The 18,524-nt window shown below is 39.5% G+C and overlaps 1 protein-coding gene across 17 annotated transcripts in view; it reads right to left on the reverse strand.

The window, feature by feature from the left end:
- VPS8 (VPS8 subunit of CORVET complex) overlaps positions 1–18,524 on the reverse strand; it is a 267,100-nt gene that overhangs the window by 160,676 nt on the left and 87,900 nt on the right. The window lies entirely within an intron of this gene.

Raw genomic sequence — 18,524 nt, forward strand, 5'->3', positions numbered from 1 at the left:
AAGGTATTCACTTCTGTATAGAGGCAGGAGAAGGAGGATAGGAGGAAGAAATCAGAATTAAATAGAATATATGAAAATATAATACAGTAAATTTGCTGTTTAAATAAAATATTATGTAGATATTACAAATTTATAAAGAGTTTACAACAACCTTATGATAAACATTAGGTTAAAAATGTGTATTTATGTCACAATTTTGTAAATTTGCAAAGAAAAGAACAGAATAAAATACATCAAATGATAATAGGATATAACTAGTACTGTTGGTAGCTCAGGTAATGAAGGTTGTCCATATTTTGTCATAATCTTCCAAGCTAGTTATTTTAAGTTAATTTAACTTCCCAGTTTCATAATATTTTGATTGCTTTAAATTCATCATGTATAGATTCATATCAAGTGAACAGCAACCCATAATTTTGGCCTTTTAAAGAGAAACAGTTTGAGGGAGAAACAGCTTATTATGACTGAAAATTGTCACAAAACCAAGCATCAGATTTCAGCACTACTCTTTTATTTTCTGCTGGCTGCATAGAGATGGCTTTCTTTTTAAAAAATCCTAGAAGGCCTGAGTTATTAGCAGGAAAAAAATCCCATCAGGCGGGAGAAGGCACTATGTGAAGAAAATGCTATCTGCTAGCACTTGTTTGACAAAAAAAGAAAACTGAGGAACACTTATTTGAGATTAATATCATATAAGGGAGCTATAATGCTGAAAGCATTATAGGGCTATTCCTAACCCACCTATCTGCCTCCTTTAATCATCAGTATTCTTCTTGGCTACATTCAAAATTCTATTTAGATTCTTCAAAAACAGAACTAAAAATCATACATTTAAAAAGTGTTAAAGCTTTATCAAATTTCAACCCTGAACAAGAACATAGTGGGCCAGATAAGCTCAGGGGGGAGAGGGGAGGGAGGAGAATCGCCCTAGAAATGTTGAGGAAAATTTAAAAGTATAGCTGAGCTTCCAAAACCAGGTCTGAAAGTGAAAAGGGAACTGAAAACCCAAGCAATAAGCCCTGAGCTGTCAACTTAGACTGTCCTATAAATGTTGGGGTCACATAAGAGCTTGTGTTTTAATTTCAAAAAGAAGCTGAGGTCTTAGAATCTTGCAACATAAAAAAATTGAAGAAAAGAACTGGCTAAAACTACGATTCTTGAAGCTGCATCCTTTATGAAAGGAAATTAGCGGGGCTAGGGGGGGAGGGGGGAATCTGCCTGTAGACAAAGGAAGATGACAAGGAAGGTTGTCTGCCTCAGCCTGGACTCAGTGGCAGTGAATCTGTCCTCTCCAAGAAAGAATCAAGACCTTACCTGCAGGTGGATTTGGGATTTGAATTTACACTATCACCTTAGTATGGGACAATCAAGACAGGAAATTAACACAAAAATGACCCTTAAAAAGGATACTCCTGAGGCACTTGAAAGAACAAATTCAGCCTGAACCGGTTTGGCTCAGTGGATAGAGCATTGGCCTGCGGACTGAAAGGTCCCAGGTTCAATTCCGGTCAAGGGCATGTACCTGGGTTGTGGGCACATCCCCAGTAGGAGATGTGCAGGAGGCAGCTGATCGATGTTTCTAACTCTCTATCTCTCTCCCTTCCTCTCTGTAAAAAATTAATAAAATATATTTTTTAAAAAAAGAACAAATTCAGAATCTCTCCAGAGATAGTGCTTAGCACAGGTAAAATAAGGCCTACTGATAAAGACCCACTGAAAATGTACTCAAAATAAAGACTTAAAGCACCTCATGAGCCGAAACCGGCTTGGCTCAGTGGATAGAGCGTTGGCCTGCGGACTGAAGGGTCCCGGGTTCGATTCCGGTCAGGGGCATGTGCCTGGGTTGTGGGCACATCCCCAGTGGGAGATGTGCGGAAGGCAGCTGATCGATGTTTCTCCCTCATCGATGTTTCTAACTCTCTATCTCTCTCCTTTCCTCTCTGTAAAAAAATCAATAAAATATATTAAAAAAAAAAAAAGCACCTCATGAAATAATGCAACATGAGTGAACATCAGCAGAACTACAAACAGCATAGATGGATGGCTGAAACTTCATATATAATTATCAGGTAGAAATTATTATATTTTTAAATTATTAAAGATATAAAATAAGGAATTAAGTGCCTAGCCTGGTACTTAGTACTAAGGATATACTACAGGGAGAATAGAGAGTGACACCATCAGATTAATAGCTTGAGATCAGGTTGGTGATTTTATGAGAGGATTTGGAAAACCAAGACTGAAGATGGAAGGCTCTACAGTAGTCAAAGAAAGAAACAGGAAGTGATAACAGGCATAAAGCAGTACAAACAGAATTAAGAAATATTTATAAAGTAAACTACAGAGCTTGGTGACAACTTGCTTGTGGGTTGGAAGGCACAGGGAGAAGTCTACTAGTATAATAACTCCTAAATTTCTATATTAAGTGATGGTTGATTGACAATGTCATAAAATAAGAAATATGGGAGGAGGTGTCAGAAGGAAAAAGGTAGGTGTAGTCTTGGCTATAATAGATTTGAGGAGCATCCTTATTTAGATGTTGAATAATAAGAAATTGGATATAGTAATCAGAAACACCTGAGTTAGAATTAGATTTTTAAGTCATGAGAGGAAACAATCTATATGTCAGTAACTCAAATTGTCCACAATAAATAGAGATAAAAATCAGTAGACAATGAAGTGAATCACAAGGAAAACTAATATTTATGATATGGTCAGAGGATGAAAAGAAAATCCAACACAGATACAATCACAGAGGTTTAAAAATCAGAACACATATCTACAGGATACAGAATTTCAAAAAGGAGTGATTATCACTATTTAAAAGAGCACTAAGGATGAGTAAGATATGAAAAGTATTTATTGGATTTAGCAATTAAGATATCATTGGTGTGTTTAGTAAAAAGGTGGGTTTTTTTTCTTGATTAGATGTTAAGTACAGTGATGGGTGAGATGCAGTGGGCAGAGAATTAAGAGGTGAGTGAAGTATTTGTGTGTGGGGGGAGAGGGGGAAGAGGGCAGGGAGTGAGAGAGGAAGAGGAAGAAGACTGCTGAAGGAGAGAGGAGGGTAGAAGGAGGGAGGGAGGGTGGGTCGGAGCCAGGAAGAGAAAGAACTGGAATCCCTGAAAAAGAAAACTAAAACAATGGGACAAAATGAATAGTTCAAGATAATTCAAGAAAATTTCCATGGGGGGGGGGGGGGGACATACATCTACATATTGAAAGGGCACATCATATACCAGAAAAAAAAAAAAAAATAGCCTAGAATGATTTCACAGGAGACTCAATGCAATAAAATTACTGGATTCTAAAAATTAAGAAACAAACAGGAAAAGAGATCAATCAATTTTGAAAACGAAAAAAAAAAGTTCTGGCTAGCCTCCTATTTCCCTCCAGTGGCATTCAATGCAGGATAATAGAGCAATATTTTCAAAACCCTTAAGGGAAGCCAAAATGTTTTTCACTATGAAAGCTAGAGACTTACAATTTGAAGATGGAACAACTCAAAGAATACTGTTCTCATGAGCCTTTCTTGAAGAAACCGCTTCAGCAACCAAGAAATGACTAGGAAAACTGTAGCAAAAGCACTGGTGATAAGCATGAACTATATTTAACTACAAAAGTAAGCCTAAAACACACTCTGACAATGAGGAAAAGATTTACATTAAGACAAATTGGAAGGAGAAAGAGAAAAGGAGGTGGGAGAGGTAGAAAACATTCACTAGTTTCATTTGTAAACGGATAGTTAAAAGATATCCTTTAAAGCTCACAATTAAAATTGGAACTAGAAGCATGATTAACGTTATAAAAGTAAATACTAAGTAAGATAATATAAAATCTGGTAATGGAGGAGGGGTTAAGGAGGAAGAAGGAAAAAAAACATGCTAATTTTTATCATAGCAAGGAACAAATGTCCAAGGAAATAGAGAGTTAAGGGTACTATATAATGCTATAATGAGAAAGGTATTCCTTGGAATTAAATACACATTCCTAAATATCAGTAGTACATGAACAAATAAAAAGTAAAGTAGTAAAAGCCTTTCTTAAAAAAATAAAAATATTTGGCTTACTTCACTTGAGATATTCAGATTGAAATTTGAAAAAGCAAAACTCTGAAATCTCAAAAAGCAAACCCCCAATGCTATTGTGAACAATGCGGGGGGGGGAGGGGGGGGGGGGGAGGAGGGCCGTCTCTGTAATAAATCTAACTGAAAGTAACCTGACAGGGTGATCCTATTATAAATTCCTAACTGGTCAGGTCATGGTAGGTAGTCATGCCCCACGCCTATAAAAGGTTTATTTTTACATTAAGCAAACCCTATGCATTGTTTTTGTGCATCTAGGTTAACATACCTTTGAAGTGTCTCTTTTTTGAACCTCTTAGAAACATAACCACCCCCAATGGAGCACATAATCTTGTTAACAATCCTAAAATCCAATCGTGGCAATATCCCCACCTTGCTTTTTTCCCCACCTGCATTTAATCTTCCTTACTCTCTCCTTTTTTCCAAATGTATAAAAGGAACTGCAAAACTGCCATTCTCTTTGGCACTTGAGATCTTGCTTCCCAGCATGTCATCAATTTAACTCAAATAAACTCTTATAAAAATTCTCTATAGGTTTCTTATGTTGACACTATGTTGTAAACAAGAAACAAATACCAAGTGATCCAGAAAGACTGAAAATAGAATGATAGACAAAAGTATACCATGCAAAAAAATACAAGGGATTGTGATCTTTCTATCAGATAAAGTAGGATTCAGGCTACAAGGGCATTAAATGAACAAATAGGTCATGATGAAGATAAATTTCCTATTTCTATATGCCAAATTTGTATACAGTATGTACTAAATTATATAGTATCAATATTCATAAAGCAGATGATGGAAGGAAAAACAGAGAAAATAACACTATTAACAGAGTACTTTATTTCTCACAGTTCATGAGGAATTGAGTGGACAAAAATGGGTAAAGGTTTAGAATATCTAACAATTAATTTTAAAAATCTGATTGATAAACTATTTTCTATGAAAAGAAACCAAGCACTATATTTCAAGTGTTCATGGAACACCAATGAAAACTGGCTATATACTGGGCCACAAAGAAAATCTGAATAAACTCCAAAAAGTAGAATTAGTATACAAAACATTATCTAATCACAACACCAGAAAACCAGAACGTAATCACATATCATAAGATGCTCTTTCCACTTAAAAAATAAATAAAAACTTTCTCTAAAACTCTTCAGAGATGGAATACCAATCAAGATTGAAGATTATAATAATGAGAGTGGTACATAGTTAACTAATAGTTTTAAATAAGCCTACAAATAGACATTTTTTTTGAATACTCTATCCAACAGCAACAGGATATACATTTTTCTCAAGTATAGAGAACACTTACTAAAATAGGTAATATATTTTAGATCATAAAACAAGTTTTAATTTTAAAAAGATTCAAGTCATCCCTGGCTGGTGTGGCTCAGTTGGTTGAGTGGCATCTTGTGCACCGAAGGATCTCGGTTCGATTTCCAGTCAGGGCACATACCTAGGTCGTGGGTTTAATTCTTAGACGGGACCCAAACAGGAGGCAACCGATTGACGTTTCTCTCTCACACTGATGTTTCTCTCTTCCTCTCTCTCTAAAATCAATTTAAAAAATATATTCACCTGACCAGTGTGGCTCAGTGGTAGAAACAGAAGATCATGGTTAGATTCCTGGGCAGGGCACATACCCAGATTTTAGGGGCTCAATCCCCAGTAGAAAGTATGCTGGAGGCAGCCGCTCAATGATTCTCTCTCATTATGATATTTCTCTCTCTCCATTCCTCTCTGAAATCAATAAAGATATATTTAATATATATTCCAAAACGATTCAAGTCATACAAAGTATGTTCTCTGCCCACAACAGAATTAAATTAGAAATTAACAAAATAAAGAATTACAGAGATGGCATCAATATAGATTCTTCAGATATAAAAAGGATAAAAAAAAGTCATGACAAACTTTTTGCTAATAAATTTGAAAATTTAAATGAAATGTCCAAATTTCTTTAAAAAATAGAAAATACCAAAGCTCACGCAAGAAGAAAGAAATAGGTAACATATTAAATAAATTGCATTTGTAGTTAAAAACGTTCCTGAGAACGCGAAAAATGGCGACTGGCAGGAAGGTAGGGAGAGAGTGTGAAAGCACAAGGAAGTGATAGGGGAGTGTGTGGATGTGTGTGGTGTGTGTGTGTATGAGCTAGGGACAGTTAGATTCTGCAGGTCTTCTAAGGGGCTGCTAAACCGGGCAGTCTTAGATGGCGGAGCCCCGCTCCCTGCGCGGACACTCCTGGGTGGCCAGCACAGGCACAGCGACCACACCATCTTGGGAAACAGAGCTGCTTGAGACAAGGATCCTGGCCTCAGCACCACCCAGTCTGATCTCAGACGCATACCGGGACCCTGCAACCACTGGGGACAGAGACCTATGACCACAGCTACAGACCTGCGGACACCAAAAGTTCAGAAATCCCCACGACAGATCCATGAGTAACAGAGCCCATGCCCCCCTCCCCGTAGGCTCATGGGCAGCGCCATAGTAACTGATAGACCCACCCCTTACCCCCTTACCAGGGCCTCAGTGCTGCTACAGGAACTTAAGCCTGGAAGTGCGCGAGCACCTTGGAACTGGTCCCGCGTAGTGCGGGGTTCAGGAGTCCTGGGCTGAGAGCAAACGCCTGAACACCGGGAACTGATCCCGCGGGCACTGCCGGCTTCAGGAGCCCTGGGCTGGGAGCAAACGCGCAAACACCGGGAATTTGTCCCACCTAGCGCGGGCCCAGGGACTCCCATTCTCTGGGCAGGAGGCAGCACCAAGCACCAGTGACTTGACTGTGTGTTTCTTATCACCTGCGACTGAGATCCCTGATTCCCTGTGCATTCATACTAAGAGCCAGTGACTCCAATTCTTGGTGCAAGGGCACAAAGGGACCCTGATTCTCAATGTGAGGTCGCGCGAAGCAACAGAGACTCTGATACTGGATTCTTGGGGAACTGTGACTCCTGGCGCACGCTAGGGGGCGCTGATTTTCAACACGCTCCATGGGGGGTCTCTGTTTCAGCATGGTGCAGGCAGGTCCCTGATTCTAAGGGAGCGCACGAGGCCACATTGAGCACTGGAAACACTGACTCTGAGCGGGCCTGGTTCCCAACAACCCACAACAACAACACATCTTAGTGTCAGAGCTCTTCAGTGACACTGGGTGGTGTGAGGCTCCCACTGCACACGGCCCAGGCCCACGCAACTCAACATTTGAACCATTGGGAGATAATCAGAATGAAGAGACGACACAACACCCAGAGGAAAGACAATGAGGAGTCACCAAGAAACGAAAGTAATGAAGTTGAAGCATGCAACATGACAGAAAAAGAATTCAGAATAATGGTTGTACAATTCATTCACCGAATGGATGAGAAAATCAACAACCTATGCAAGAATCAGGAAGAAATGAAAAGTGATATAGCTACAATCAAAAACGCCATGGAAAGTTTCAACAGCAGACTAGAAGAAGCAGAGGACCGAATTAGTGAGTTAGAAGATAAGGCAGAGAAACAAGCTCAATCTGAACAGCAACTGGAGAAAAAAATTAAAAAGCAGGAGGAGAGCCCAAGGGAGCTTTGGGACAACATGAAATGAAGTAACATACGCATAATAGGGCTGCAAGAAGGACAAGAAGACCAGCAAGGATTAGAAAATCTATTTGAAGAAATAATGACAGAAAACTTCCCAGATATGGGGAAGAAAAAAGTTACACAAGTACAGAGAGTCCCAAGCAAGATGAACCCCAAAAGACCCACACCAAGACACGTCATAATAACAATGGCAAATATACAAGACAAAGAGAGAATCTTAAAGGCTGCAAGAGAGAAAGAGAGTTACCTACAAAGGATTCCCCATCAGATTATCAAATGATTTCTCAACAGAAACACACCAAGCTAAAAGGGAATGGAAGGAGGTATACAAAGTGTAGCAAAGCAAAGGACTGAATCCAAGAATACTATATCCAGCAAGACTATCAATCAAAATTGAAGGGGAAATCAGGAGCTTTGCAGACAAAAAAAGGCTAAGGGAGTTTATCACTACCAAGGCAGCAATGCAAGAAATGCTAAAAGGAATGCTGTAAAAAGAAGAAATATAAAGGTAAGATAGAACACAGGAATGAAAATAGAAATGAATCCAAGCACGTACCTTTCAATAATAACTTTAAATGTAAACGGACTAAACGCTCCAATCAAAAGACATCGAGTGGCTGAATGGATAAAAAGACATGACCCATATATATGCTGTCTACAAGAGACCCACCTCAGAAAAAGGGACTCACACAGACTGAAAGTGAAGGGATGGAAAAATATCTTTCAGGCAAATGGAAACGAAAAAAAGCTGGGATAGCAATACTTATATCGGACAAACTAGACCTCAAAGTGAAGGCCATAACAAGAGATAGGGAAGGCCACTTCATAATATTAAAGGGATCGATACAACAAGAGGATATAACCCTTATAAACATATATGCACCCAATCCAGGAACACCCAAATACATAAAAAACCTCCTGGAAAATAACAAGGGAGAGATCAACAACAACACAATCATAGTAGGGGACTTAAACACACCACTGACATCACTAAATAAATCCTCTAGACAAACAATCAGCAAAGAAACAGCAATCCTAAATGACTCACTAGATCAGATGGACTTAATTGACATCTTCAGAACATTTCACCCCAAAGCCACGGAATATATGTTCTTCTCAAGTGCACATGGGACATCTTCAAAAATAGACCACATATTGGGTCACAAGCAAAATCTCCCCAAATACAAGAAGATTGAAATCATACCAAACATCTTCTCAGATCACAAGGGCATAATATTAGAAATAAACCACAATAAAAACAATCCAAAAAACTCAAACACTTGGAAGCTGAATAGCATGTTACTAAATAATGATTGGGTTACCAGTGACATCAAAGTAGAAATTAAAAACACCCTGGAAACTAATGACAATAACAGTACAATAACCCAAAATCTATGGGACACAATGAAAGCAGTCCTGAGAGGGAAGTTTATAGTACTACAGGCCTACCTCAAAAAACAAGAAATAATGATAGTAAATCATTTAACTCTTCAACTCAAAAAATTAGAAAGAGAACAACAAAAAAAAGCCGAGAGTGGGCAGAAGAAAGGAGATAATAAAGATCAGAGCAGAAATAAATGACATAGAGACCAAAAAAAACAATACAAAAGATCAATGAAAGCAAGAGCTGATTCTTTGAAAGGATAAACAAGATTTATGAGCCTCTAGCAAGGCTCACCAAGAAGCAAAGAGAGAGACTCAAATACACAAAATCAGAAATGAAAGAGGAGAAATAACAACAGACCCCTCAGAAATTCAAAGAATTGTTAAAAAATACTATGAACAACTCTACTCTAACAAACTAGACAACCTGGAGGAAATGGGCATATTCCTAGAAAAATACAATCTTCCAAAACTCAATCCAGAGGATTCTAAAAATCTCAACAGGCCAATAACGATGGAAGAAATTGAAGCTATCATCAAAAAGCTCCCAGCAAACAAAAGTCAGGGGCCAGATGGCTTCACAGGGGAGTTTTACCAAACATTCAAGGAAGAACTAAAACATATCCTCCTCAGACTATTCCAGAAAATTCAAGAAGAAGGAACACTTCCCAGCTCATTCTATGACGCCAGCATCACCCTAATACCAAAACCAGATAGAGACAACACAATGAAAGAGAATTATAGGCCAATATCCCTCATGAACATAGATGCCAAAATACTCAACAAAATTCTAGCAAATTGGATCCAGCAATACATCAGAAAGATTATACACCATGACCAAGTAGGATTCATCCCAGGGATGCAAGGATGGTACAATATCCGCAAATCAATAAACGTGATTCATCACATAAACAAATTGAGAGATAAAAACCACATAGTCACCGAAACCGGTTTGGCTCACTGGACAGAGCGTCGGCCTGTGGACTGAAAGGTCCCAGGTTCGATTCTGGTCAAGGGCATGTACCTGGGTTGCAGGCACATCCCCAGTAGGAGATGTGCAGGAGGCAGCTGATCGATGTTTCTCTCCCATCGATGTTTCTAACTCTCTATCTCTCTCCCTTCCTCTCTGTAAAAAATCAATAAAATATATTTTAAAAACAACAACAACAAAAAAAAACCACCACATAGTCATATCAATTGATGCAGAAAAAGCTTTCGACAAAATTCAACACCCTTTCTTGATAAAAACTCTCAGCAAGGTAGGAATAGAAGGATCATACCTCAACATAATAAAAGCCATATATGACAAACCCACAGCCAACATCATAATCAATGGGCAAAAACTAAAACCATTTCCCCTGAGGACAGGAACAAGACAGAGATGCCCCCTCTCACCACTCCTGTTCAACATAGTACTGGAAGTACTAACCATTGCGATCAGACAAGAAGAAGAAATAAAAGGCATCCAAACTGGAAAAGAAGTAAATCTGTCCTTATTTGCAGATGACATGATACTGTACATAGAAAACCCTAAAGACTCCATCAAAAATTATTAGAGTTAATAAATGAATTTGGCAATGTAGCAAGATACAAAATTATTGCCAAGAAATCTAAGGCATTTCTTTACACCAATAGTGAACTTACAGAAAGGGAGACTAAAAAAGCAATCCCATTTACCAATGCACCAAAAAAATTAAGATACCTAGGAATAAACTTAACTAAGGAGGTAAGAGACTTATAAGCGAAAAACTACAGGACACTGAAAAAAGAGATAGAGGAAGAGATAAACAGATGGAAGAACATATCGTGTTTATGGATTGGTAGAATCAACATCATCAAAATGTCCATACTACCCAAAGCAATCTATAGATTCAATGCAATCCCCATTAAATTACCAACGGCATATTTCACAGATCTAGAACGAACATTCCAAAAATTCATCTGGAATAAAAAAAGACCTCGAATAGCTGCAGCAATCCTGAGAAAGAAGAACAAAGTAGGTGGGATCTCAATACCAGATATCAAACTGTATTACAAAGCCACTGTTCTTAAAACAGCTTGGTACTGGCACAAGAACAGACATATAGATCAATGGAATAGAATAGAGAACCCAGAAATTGACCCAAAGCACTATGCCCAATTAATACTCGACAAAGGAGGCAAGAGCATACAATGGAGTCAAGACAGTCTCTTCAATAAATGGTGCTGGGAAAATTGGACAGATACATGCAAAAAGATGAAACTAGACCACCAACTCACACCATATACAAAAATAAACTCAAAATGGATAAAAGACTTAAACGTAAGACGGGAAACCATAAAAATACTAGAGGAATCAATAGGCAGTAAAATAGCAAACATATGTCAAAGTAATTTCTCTGATAATGCTCCTAGGGCAATTGAAACTAAAGAGAAAATAAACAAATGGGACTACATTAAAATAAAAAGCTTTTTCACAGCAAAGGAAACCATCAACAAAACAACAAGAAGACCCACTGCATGGGAGAACATATTTGCCGATGATATCACCGGTAAGGGTTTAATCTCCAACATTTACAAGGAACTCATGAAACTTAATAATAGGAAGATAAACAATCCAATCAAAAAATGGGCAATGGACCTAGATAGACACTTTTCAAAAGAGGACATACAGAGGGCCAAAAGACATATGAAAACATGCTCAAAGTCACTAATTATACAAGAGATGCAAATCAAAACAACAATGCGGTATCACCTCACACCTGTCAGAATGGCTATCATCAACAGATCAACAAACAACAAGTGTTGGAGAGGATGTGGAGAAAAAGGAACCCTTCTGCACTGCTGGTGGGAATGCAGACTGGTGCAGCCACTCTGGAGAACATTATGGAGCTTCCTCAAAAAACTAAAAATGGAACTCCCATTTGACCCAGTGATCCCACTTCTAGGAATATATCCCAAGAAGTCAGAAACACCAATCAGAAAAGATATATGCACCCCTATGTTCATAGCAGCACAATTCACCATAGCTAAGATCTGGAAACAGCCTAAGTGCCCATCAGCAGATGAGTGGATTAAAAAATGGTGGTACATCTACACAATGGAATACTACGCTGCGGTAAAAAGAAGGAACTCTTGCCTTTTGCAGCAGCTTGGATGGGACTGGAGAACATTATGCTAAGTGAAATACGCCAGTCAGAGAAAGATAAATACCACATGATCTCACTCATTTGTGGAATATAGAGAACAACATGGACTGATGAACAGAGACAGATCCAAAGACAGAGAAACAGCAATAAGACTATTTATCCCCAGAGGGAAAGTGGGGGAGGGTGGGGGTAAGGGGAAAAGATCAACCAAAGGACTTGTATGCATGCATATAAGCCAAACCAATGGACATGGACAACAGGGGGATGAGAGCATGAGTTGGGGGGGGGGGGGAAGGCAGGGGCCGGGGAGGAGGAAGGATGGGGGTTAATGGGGGGGGGGGGATGAGGACACATTAGTAATTCCTTAACTAATAAAGAATTTAAAGATTTAAAAAAAAATAAAAAACACACAAAAAAAACATTCCTACAAAGAAAACTCAAGGCCTTGGTATTTTCAATGGTGAATTCTACCAAACATTTAAGGAAGAAACAATACCAAATCTACATAAACTTCTATGAAATGTAAAAGGAGGGAAGAATTCACAACTACTTATATAAGACTAACATTAGTCTGATACCAAAATCACGCAAATATATTGCAAGAAAAGAAGACAACAAGCCATCATTCCTCATGAACACAGATGTTCACAAAAAAAAAAAAAAAAAAAAAGAGTATACATCATAAAGTGGGTTTATCCCAAGAATGCAGGGTTTTTAAAATTCAAAAAGTCATCATGATCAAGTGCGATTCATTCCAGGGGCACAAGGATAGTTCATTATTCGAAAATCAATCAACATAATACACCACATTAACAAAAGAAAGGATTAAAATCATATGATCTTGTCAATAGATTCAGAAAAAGCACTTGATAAGATACAACATCATTTATGATTAAAACACTCAATAAAATAGGAATAGAAGTACTTCAACACAATAAAGGCCATATATGATAAACCCTCAGCCAATATCATACTCAATGGTGAAAAACTGAAAGCTTTTCCCCTAAGATCAGGAACAAGAGGATGTCCACTCTCACCACCCTTATTCACTGGAAGTTCTAGCCAGAGCAAGAAGGCAAGCGAAATAAATAAAAGGCATCCAAATAGGAAAGCAAGAAGTTAAACTGTCACTTTTTGCAGACAACATGATGCTGTATATAGAAAACCCTAACAACTCTACCAAAAAACTACTGGAAATAATAAATGAATACAGTCAAGTTGCAGGCTACAAAATCAATGTGCAAAAATCCATTGCCTTCCTGTATACCAACAACAAAACTTCAGAAAAAGAAATGGAGAAAAAACAATTCTTTTTGCAATAGCAATCAAAAGAATGAAATATGTAGGAATAAACTTAACAAAGAATGTGAAAGACCTATATACTGAAAATTACAAAACATTATTAAAAGAGGTTGAAAAAGATACAACGAAATGGAAAAATACCCATGTTCATGGATTGAAAGAATCAACACAGTTAAAATGGCCATTTTACCCAAAGCAATATATAGATTTAATGCAATCCCCATCAAAATCCCAATGTCGTTTTTTAAAGAAATAGAACGAGAAAACATCAGATTTGTATGGAACCACAAAAGACCCAGAATAGCCAAAGCAATCCTGAAAAAAAAAAAAGAATGAAGCTGGGGGTATCAAGCCACCTGACTTCAAAATATACTACAGAGCTACGATAATCAAAACAGCATGGTATTGGCAGAAAAACAGACACACAGATCAATGGAACAGAATAGAGAGCCCAGCTAGAAAACTACACATATATGGACATATATTTTCGACAAAGGAGCCAGAAATGCACATTGGAGAAAAGATAGTCTCTGCAATAAATGATGCTGGGATAACTGAAAAGCCACATGCAAATGAATGAAACTGGATTGCAGTTTGTCTCCATATACAAAAATTAATTCAAAATGGGTCAAAGACCTAAGCATAAGACCCAAAACTATAAGTTACATAGAAGAAAATATAAGTACCAAACTTATGGGCCTGGGTGGTAGAGAACATTTTATGGACTTGACTCCAAAGGCAAGGGAGGTAAAGGCAAAAATAAATGAATGGGACTATATCAAAGAACAGCTTCTACACAGCAAAAGAAACGAACAACAAACAAACAGGCAGCCAACCAGATGGGAGATGATACAGTGGGGCCTTGACTTACGAGTTTAATTCGTTCCAAGACCGAGCGCGTTAAGGAGCTCGTTAACTCAAATTACTCTGTCAACTCAATGCAAAAAATCGGCCAAGAGACAGCTGGTATCTCAAAAAACTCGTTAGTCGGAACACTCATAAGTCAAGGCCCCACTGTATTTGCAAACAGTAGCTCTGACAAAGGTTAATTTCCAAAATATATAAAGAACTTGTAAAATTCAACACCAAACAAATAAACAATCCAATCAAAAAGTGGGCAGAGGACCTGAAAATACACCTCTCCCAAGAAGACATACAAACAGCCAATAGATATATGAAAAGATGTTCAATCTCACTGGCAATCAGGGAAATGCAAATCAAAACTACAATGAGATACCACCTTACACCAGTTAGAGTGGCCATTATCAACAAGACAGTGTTGGAGAGGCTGTGGAAAAAAGGGAATACTTATTCACTGCTAGTGGGAATGTAGACTGGTACAACCACTATGGAAAGCAGTCGGCGATTCCTCAAAAAATTAAAAATAGAGCTACCATATGTCCCAACAACCCCACTCCTGGCTATATACCCGAAAAACTCAAAATCAATTATACGCAAAGATAAATGCACCCCAATGTTCATTGCAGCATTATTCATGGTGGCCAAGAGTTGGAAACAGCCAAAGTGCCCTACAACAGAGGACTGGATAAAAAAAGATGTGGTAATATATACACAATGGAGTACTACACGGCCATAAGAAAGGATGAAATAGCGTCATTTACAACAACATGGATGGAATTTGAGAACATTATGTGAAGTGAAGTAAGTCAGATAGAAAAAGCTAAGAACTATATGATTTCACTCATCTGAGGAGTAAAAAACTGAAACTTATAAACACAAATATCAGTGTGGTGGTTGCCAGAGAAAGGGGGCTGGGGGGAGAAAGATGTCCTAATATGAGGTGACAGAAGATTTGACTTCGGATGGTGGGCACATGTGCTATATACAGATTTTGTAATTTAGTAATCCACACATGAAACCTATATATTCATGTTGACTAACGTCACCCCAATAAAATTTAATCAAAAAATCAACAATATGATTCATAATATTAACAAATGAAAAAGAAAAACCATATGATCATCTCCATAGATACAAAAGAAGAATTTGACAAAAGCCAACAACATTTGCTCCTGAAAAAAAAATCTTAGGAACTCAAGAATAGAAGAAAAAGTCCTGAAACTGATAAAGCACATCTTTGAAAACCAATAGTGAGCATCCTACCTAATAATAGACAAACATGGTAATTAACTGTACCTCCGACATGCTTCCCATTGGCTAATCAGGGTGATATGCAAATTAACTGCCAACCAAGATGGCGGCCGGCAGCCACACAACTGAAGCGAACATGAGGATTGCTTGCTCCAGTGATGAAGTGCCGGGGTCCAACCCCAGCAGGTCCAGGGGTCCCCAAAGGTGTGGACGGAGTCGGCGAAGAAGGAATGACATGGATACAGCGTTCAGTTGATCAGCAGCCTAGCCAGGATCTCCAGCCAGGATCTCCAGCCAAGATCTCGTCTGGATCTCCAGAGAGGTTCTGCTTAGGATCTCCAGCCAGGTTCTGTGTCCATGTTCTCTTGCTAGGTTCTCCAGGTTCTCCAGCCAGGTTCTCCAGCCAGGTTCAGTCACCAGGTTCTAGTCAGGTTCTCTTGCCAATTTCTGTAGTCAGGTTCAGTCCAGGATCTTTTGCCATGTTCTCTCGCTAGGTTCTGTCTCTAGGTTCTGAGGCCAGTTTCTGTCCAGGAACTTTTGCCATGTTCTCTCCAGTGAAGTTCTTCTGTCTCTAGAGAACGTTCTGTGTAGGTTCTGTGCCTAGGTTCTGTCTCTCTTCATTCTGTCTTCTTAGTCCTGTCTTCTAAGTTCTGTGTTCTAAGTTCTGTGACTTGCTGTCTTGTTACAACTGTATTTATACCAGTTGATTCAATCCTATCAATCTCTATTACAAAGGTTAGGGCGTTTCTTATCTCCATTCCAGGGAGTAAAGATTATGTAGCTTAAGCATGATTGTTCGTAGTTAAAGTGATTAATTACCCGCCTGGCACTTAGTTAAGAGGTTTTATTCCCTCCCTAACTTCAGGGGAAAATCCCTACCTGGGGAAACAACCTTTCTCAGAGAGGCGACCTTGGTTAAAACACATAGTGCCAAGAAGGTGAGTAAACATATTAAGAACAGTATGCCATATATGCCAGGTCCCTTGAAACAGCAAGGATGGACCGGCTCCCGGCAAATTCCCCCTTTTTTATTTTTTAAAAGCAGATATTAAAAAGAAAAACCCCAAATGCTCTCTTGTATCCATTTTAAGAGTACGATTGGCACTTTCCGCTAGTACCTGAGTCCTGATCTATCACCCCAGGGAGAGCTTGCCAATCCTGCACTTTCCCGGGGTGGAAAGGCTGCAGTGGGGTTGAGGATAAGGCTCCTTGGGCCTACCTCCTCCCATGCCTTTATATTTACCTTTCCTTCCTCAGAAAAGCATGGACATACTTCTTGTATAAAACGTTCTGTCTGACTGGGAGTAACCTTAATTCCGCTGCTAGCAAGCATATGTGTTAAAAGATCAATACAGAGTCTTCTTTCTTTAGACTCAGTATGGCACATTTTCTTAATCTAAAGATCAATACAGAGTCTTCTTTCTTTGGACTCAGTATGGCACATCTTCTCAATCTAAGAATCAATACAGAGTCTTCTTTCTTTGGACTCAGTATGGCACATCTTCTCAATCTAAGTTCTGTACTATCCACCTTCTTACCTTACTTATCCTCTATAGGGGGTCTGCAGTATCCTGGTGGAGTCCTATCCGTCCCGAATGTGGGGGTTCTCAATGGGGGGGGGGGCTTACCTAAGGGAATCCTGTTCCAGGGGTTCCCAAAGGTGTGGACAGAGTCGGCGAAGACTATCCACCCTCTTCCTACGGTGGAGTCCTATCCATCCCGAGAGTGGGGCGCTTACCTAGGGGTCCCTGTTCGGGCACCAGATGCCGGGGTCCAGCCCCAGCAGGTCCAGGGGTTCCCCGTAGGTGTGGACGGAGTCGGCGAAGAAGGAATGACATGGGGACAGCGTTCAGTTGATCAGCAGCCTAGCCAGGATCTCCAGCCAGGATCTCCAGCCAAGTTCTGGTCTGGATCTCCAGAGAGGTTCTGCTTCAGATCTCCAGGTTCTCCAGCCAGGTTCTGTAGCCATGTTCCCTTGCTAGGTTCTCCAGCCAGGTTCTGTCCAGGTTCTCCAACCAGGTTCAGTCACCAGGTTCTAGTCAGGTTCTCTTGCCAATTTCTGCAGTCAGGTTCAGTCCAGGATCTTTTGCCATGTTCTCTCCAGCGAAGTTCTTCTGTCTCTAGGTTCTGTGTAGGTTCTGTCTTCTTCCTTCTGTCTTCTGAGTTCTGTCTCTTTCTGTCTTGTTACATCCATATTTATACCAGTTGATTCAATCCTATCAATCTCTATTACAAAGGTTAGGGTGTTTCTTATCTCCATTCCAGGGAGTAAAGATTATGTAGCTTAAGCATGATTATTCATAGTTAAAGTGATTAATTACCCGCCTGGCACTTAGTTGAGGGGTTTTATTCCCTCCCTAACTTCAGGGGAAAATCCCTACTTGGGGAAACAACCTTTCTCAGAGAGGTGACCTTGGTTAAAACACATAGTGCCAAGAAGGTGAGTAAACATATTAAGAACAGTATGCCATATATGCCAGGTCCCTTGAAACAGCAAGGATGGACCGGCTCCCGGCAATGAAGAAAGCCAAGGTTCCCCGCCTGCCACTGCCGGCCTCTGAGCTGCACTTTAAGAAACAATGTTACAATTATAGAAGCTAAACAAACCCCAGAAACCTGCTTTCAGCCAGCCCAGCCTCAGAGCTGGAGCTGCAATAGTGTTTCAATTATAGAAGCCAAACAAACCCAGATACCTGCTTTCAGCAGCCGAGGTCTCAGAGCTGGAGCCCAGCCTCAGAGCTAAAGCCGGCTCTCAGCTCCAGTAACAGTCATAGAAGGTAAATAAATCCCAGAATAAAAAGAAAAAAAAGAAAAAAGGAGCGGTTGGGAGCGTCAGTCACCTGCCAGTCTGAAAACAGCCCTCAGCCCCTCACCTAGACTGGCCAGGCACCCCAGTGGGGACCCCCACCCTGAAGGGTGTG

The sequence above is a fragment of the Myotis myotis genome, unplaced genomic scaffold (assembly GCF_014108235.1).
Source record: "Myotis myotis isolate mMyoMyo1 unplaced genomic scaffold, mMyoMyo1.p scaffold_m19_p_2, whole genome shotgun sequence".
NCBI classification, from domain to species: domain Eukaryota; kingdom Metazoa; phylum Chordata; class Mammalia; order Chiroptera; family Vespertilionidae; genus Myotis; species Myotis myotis.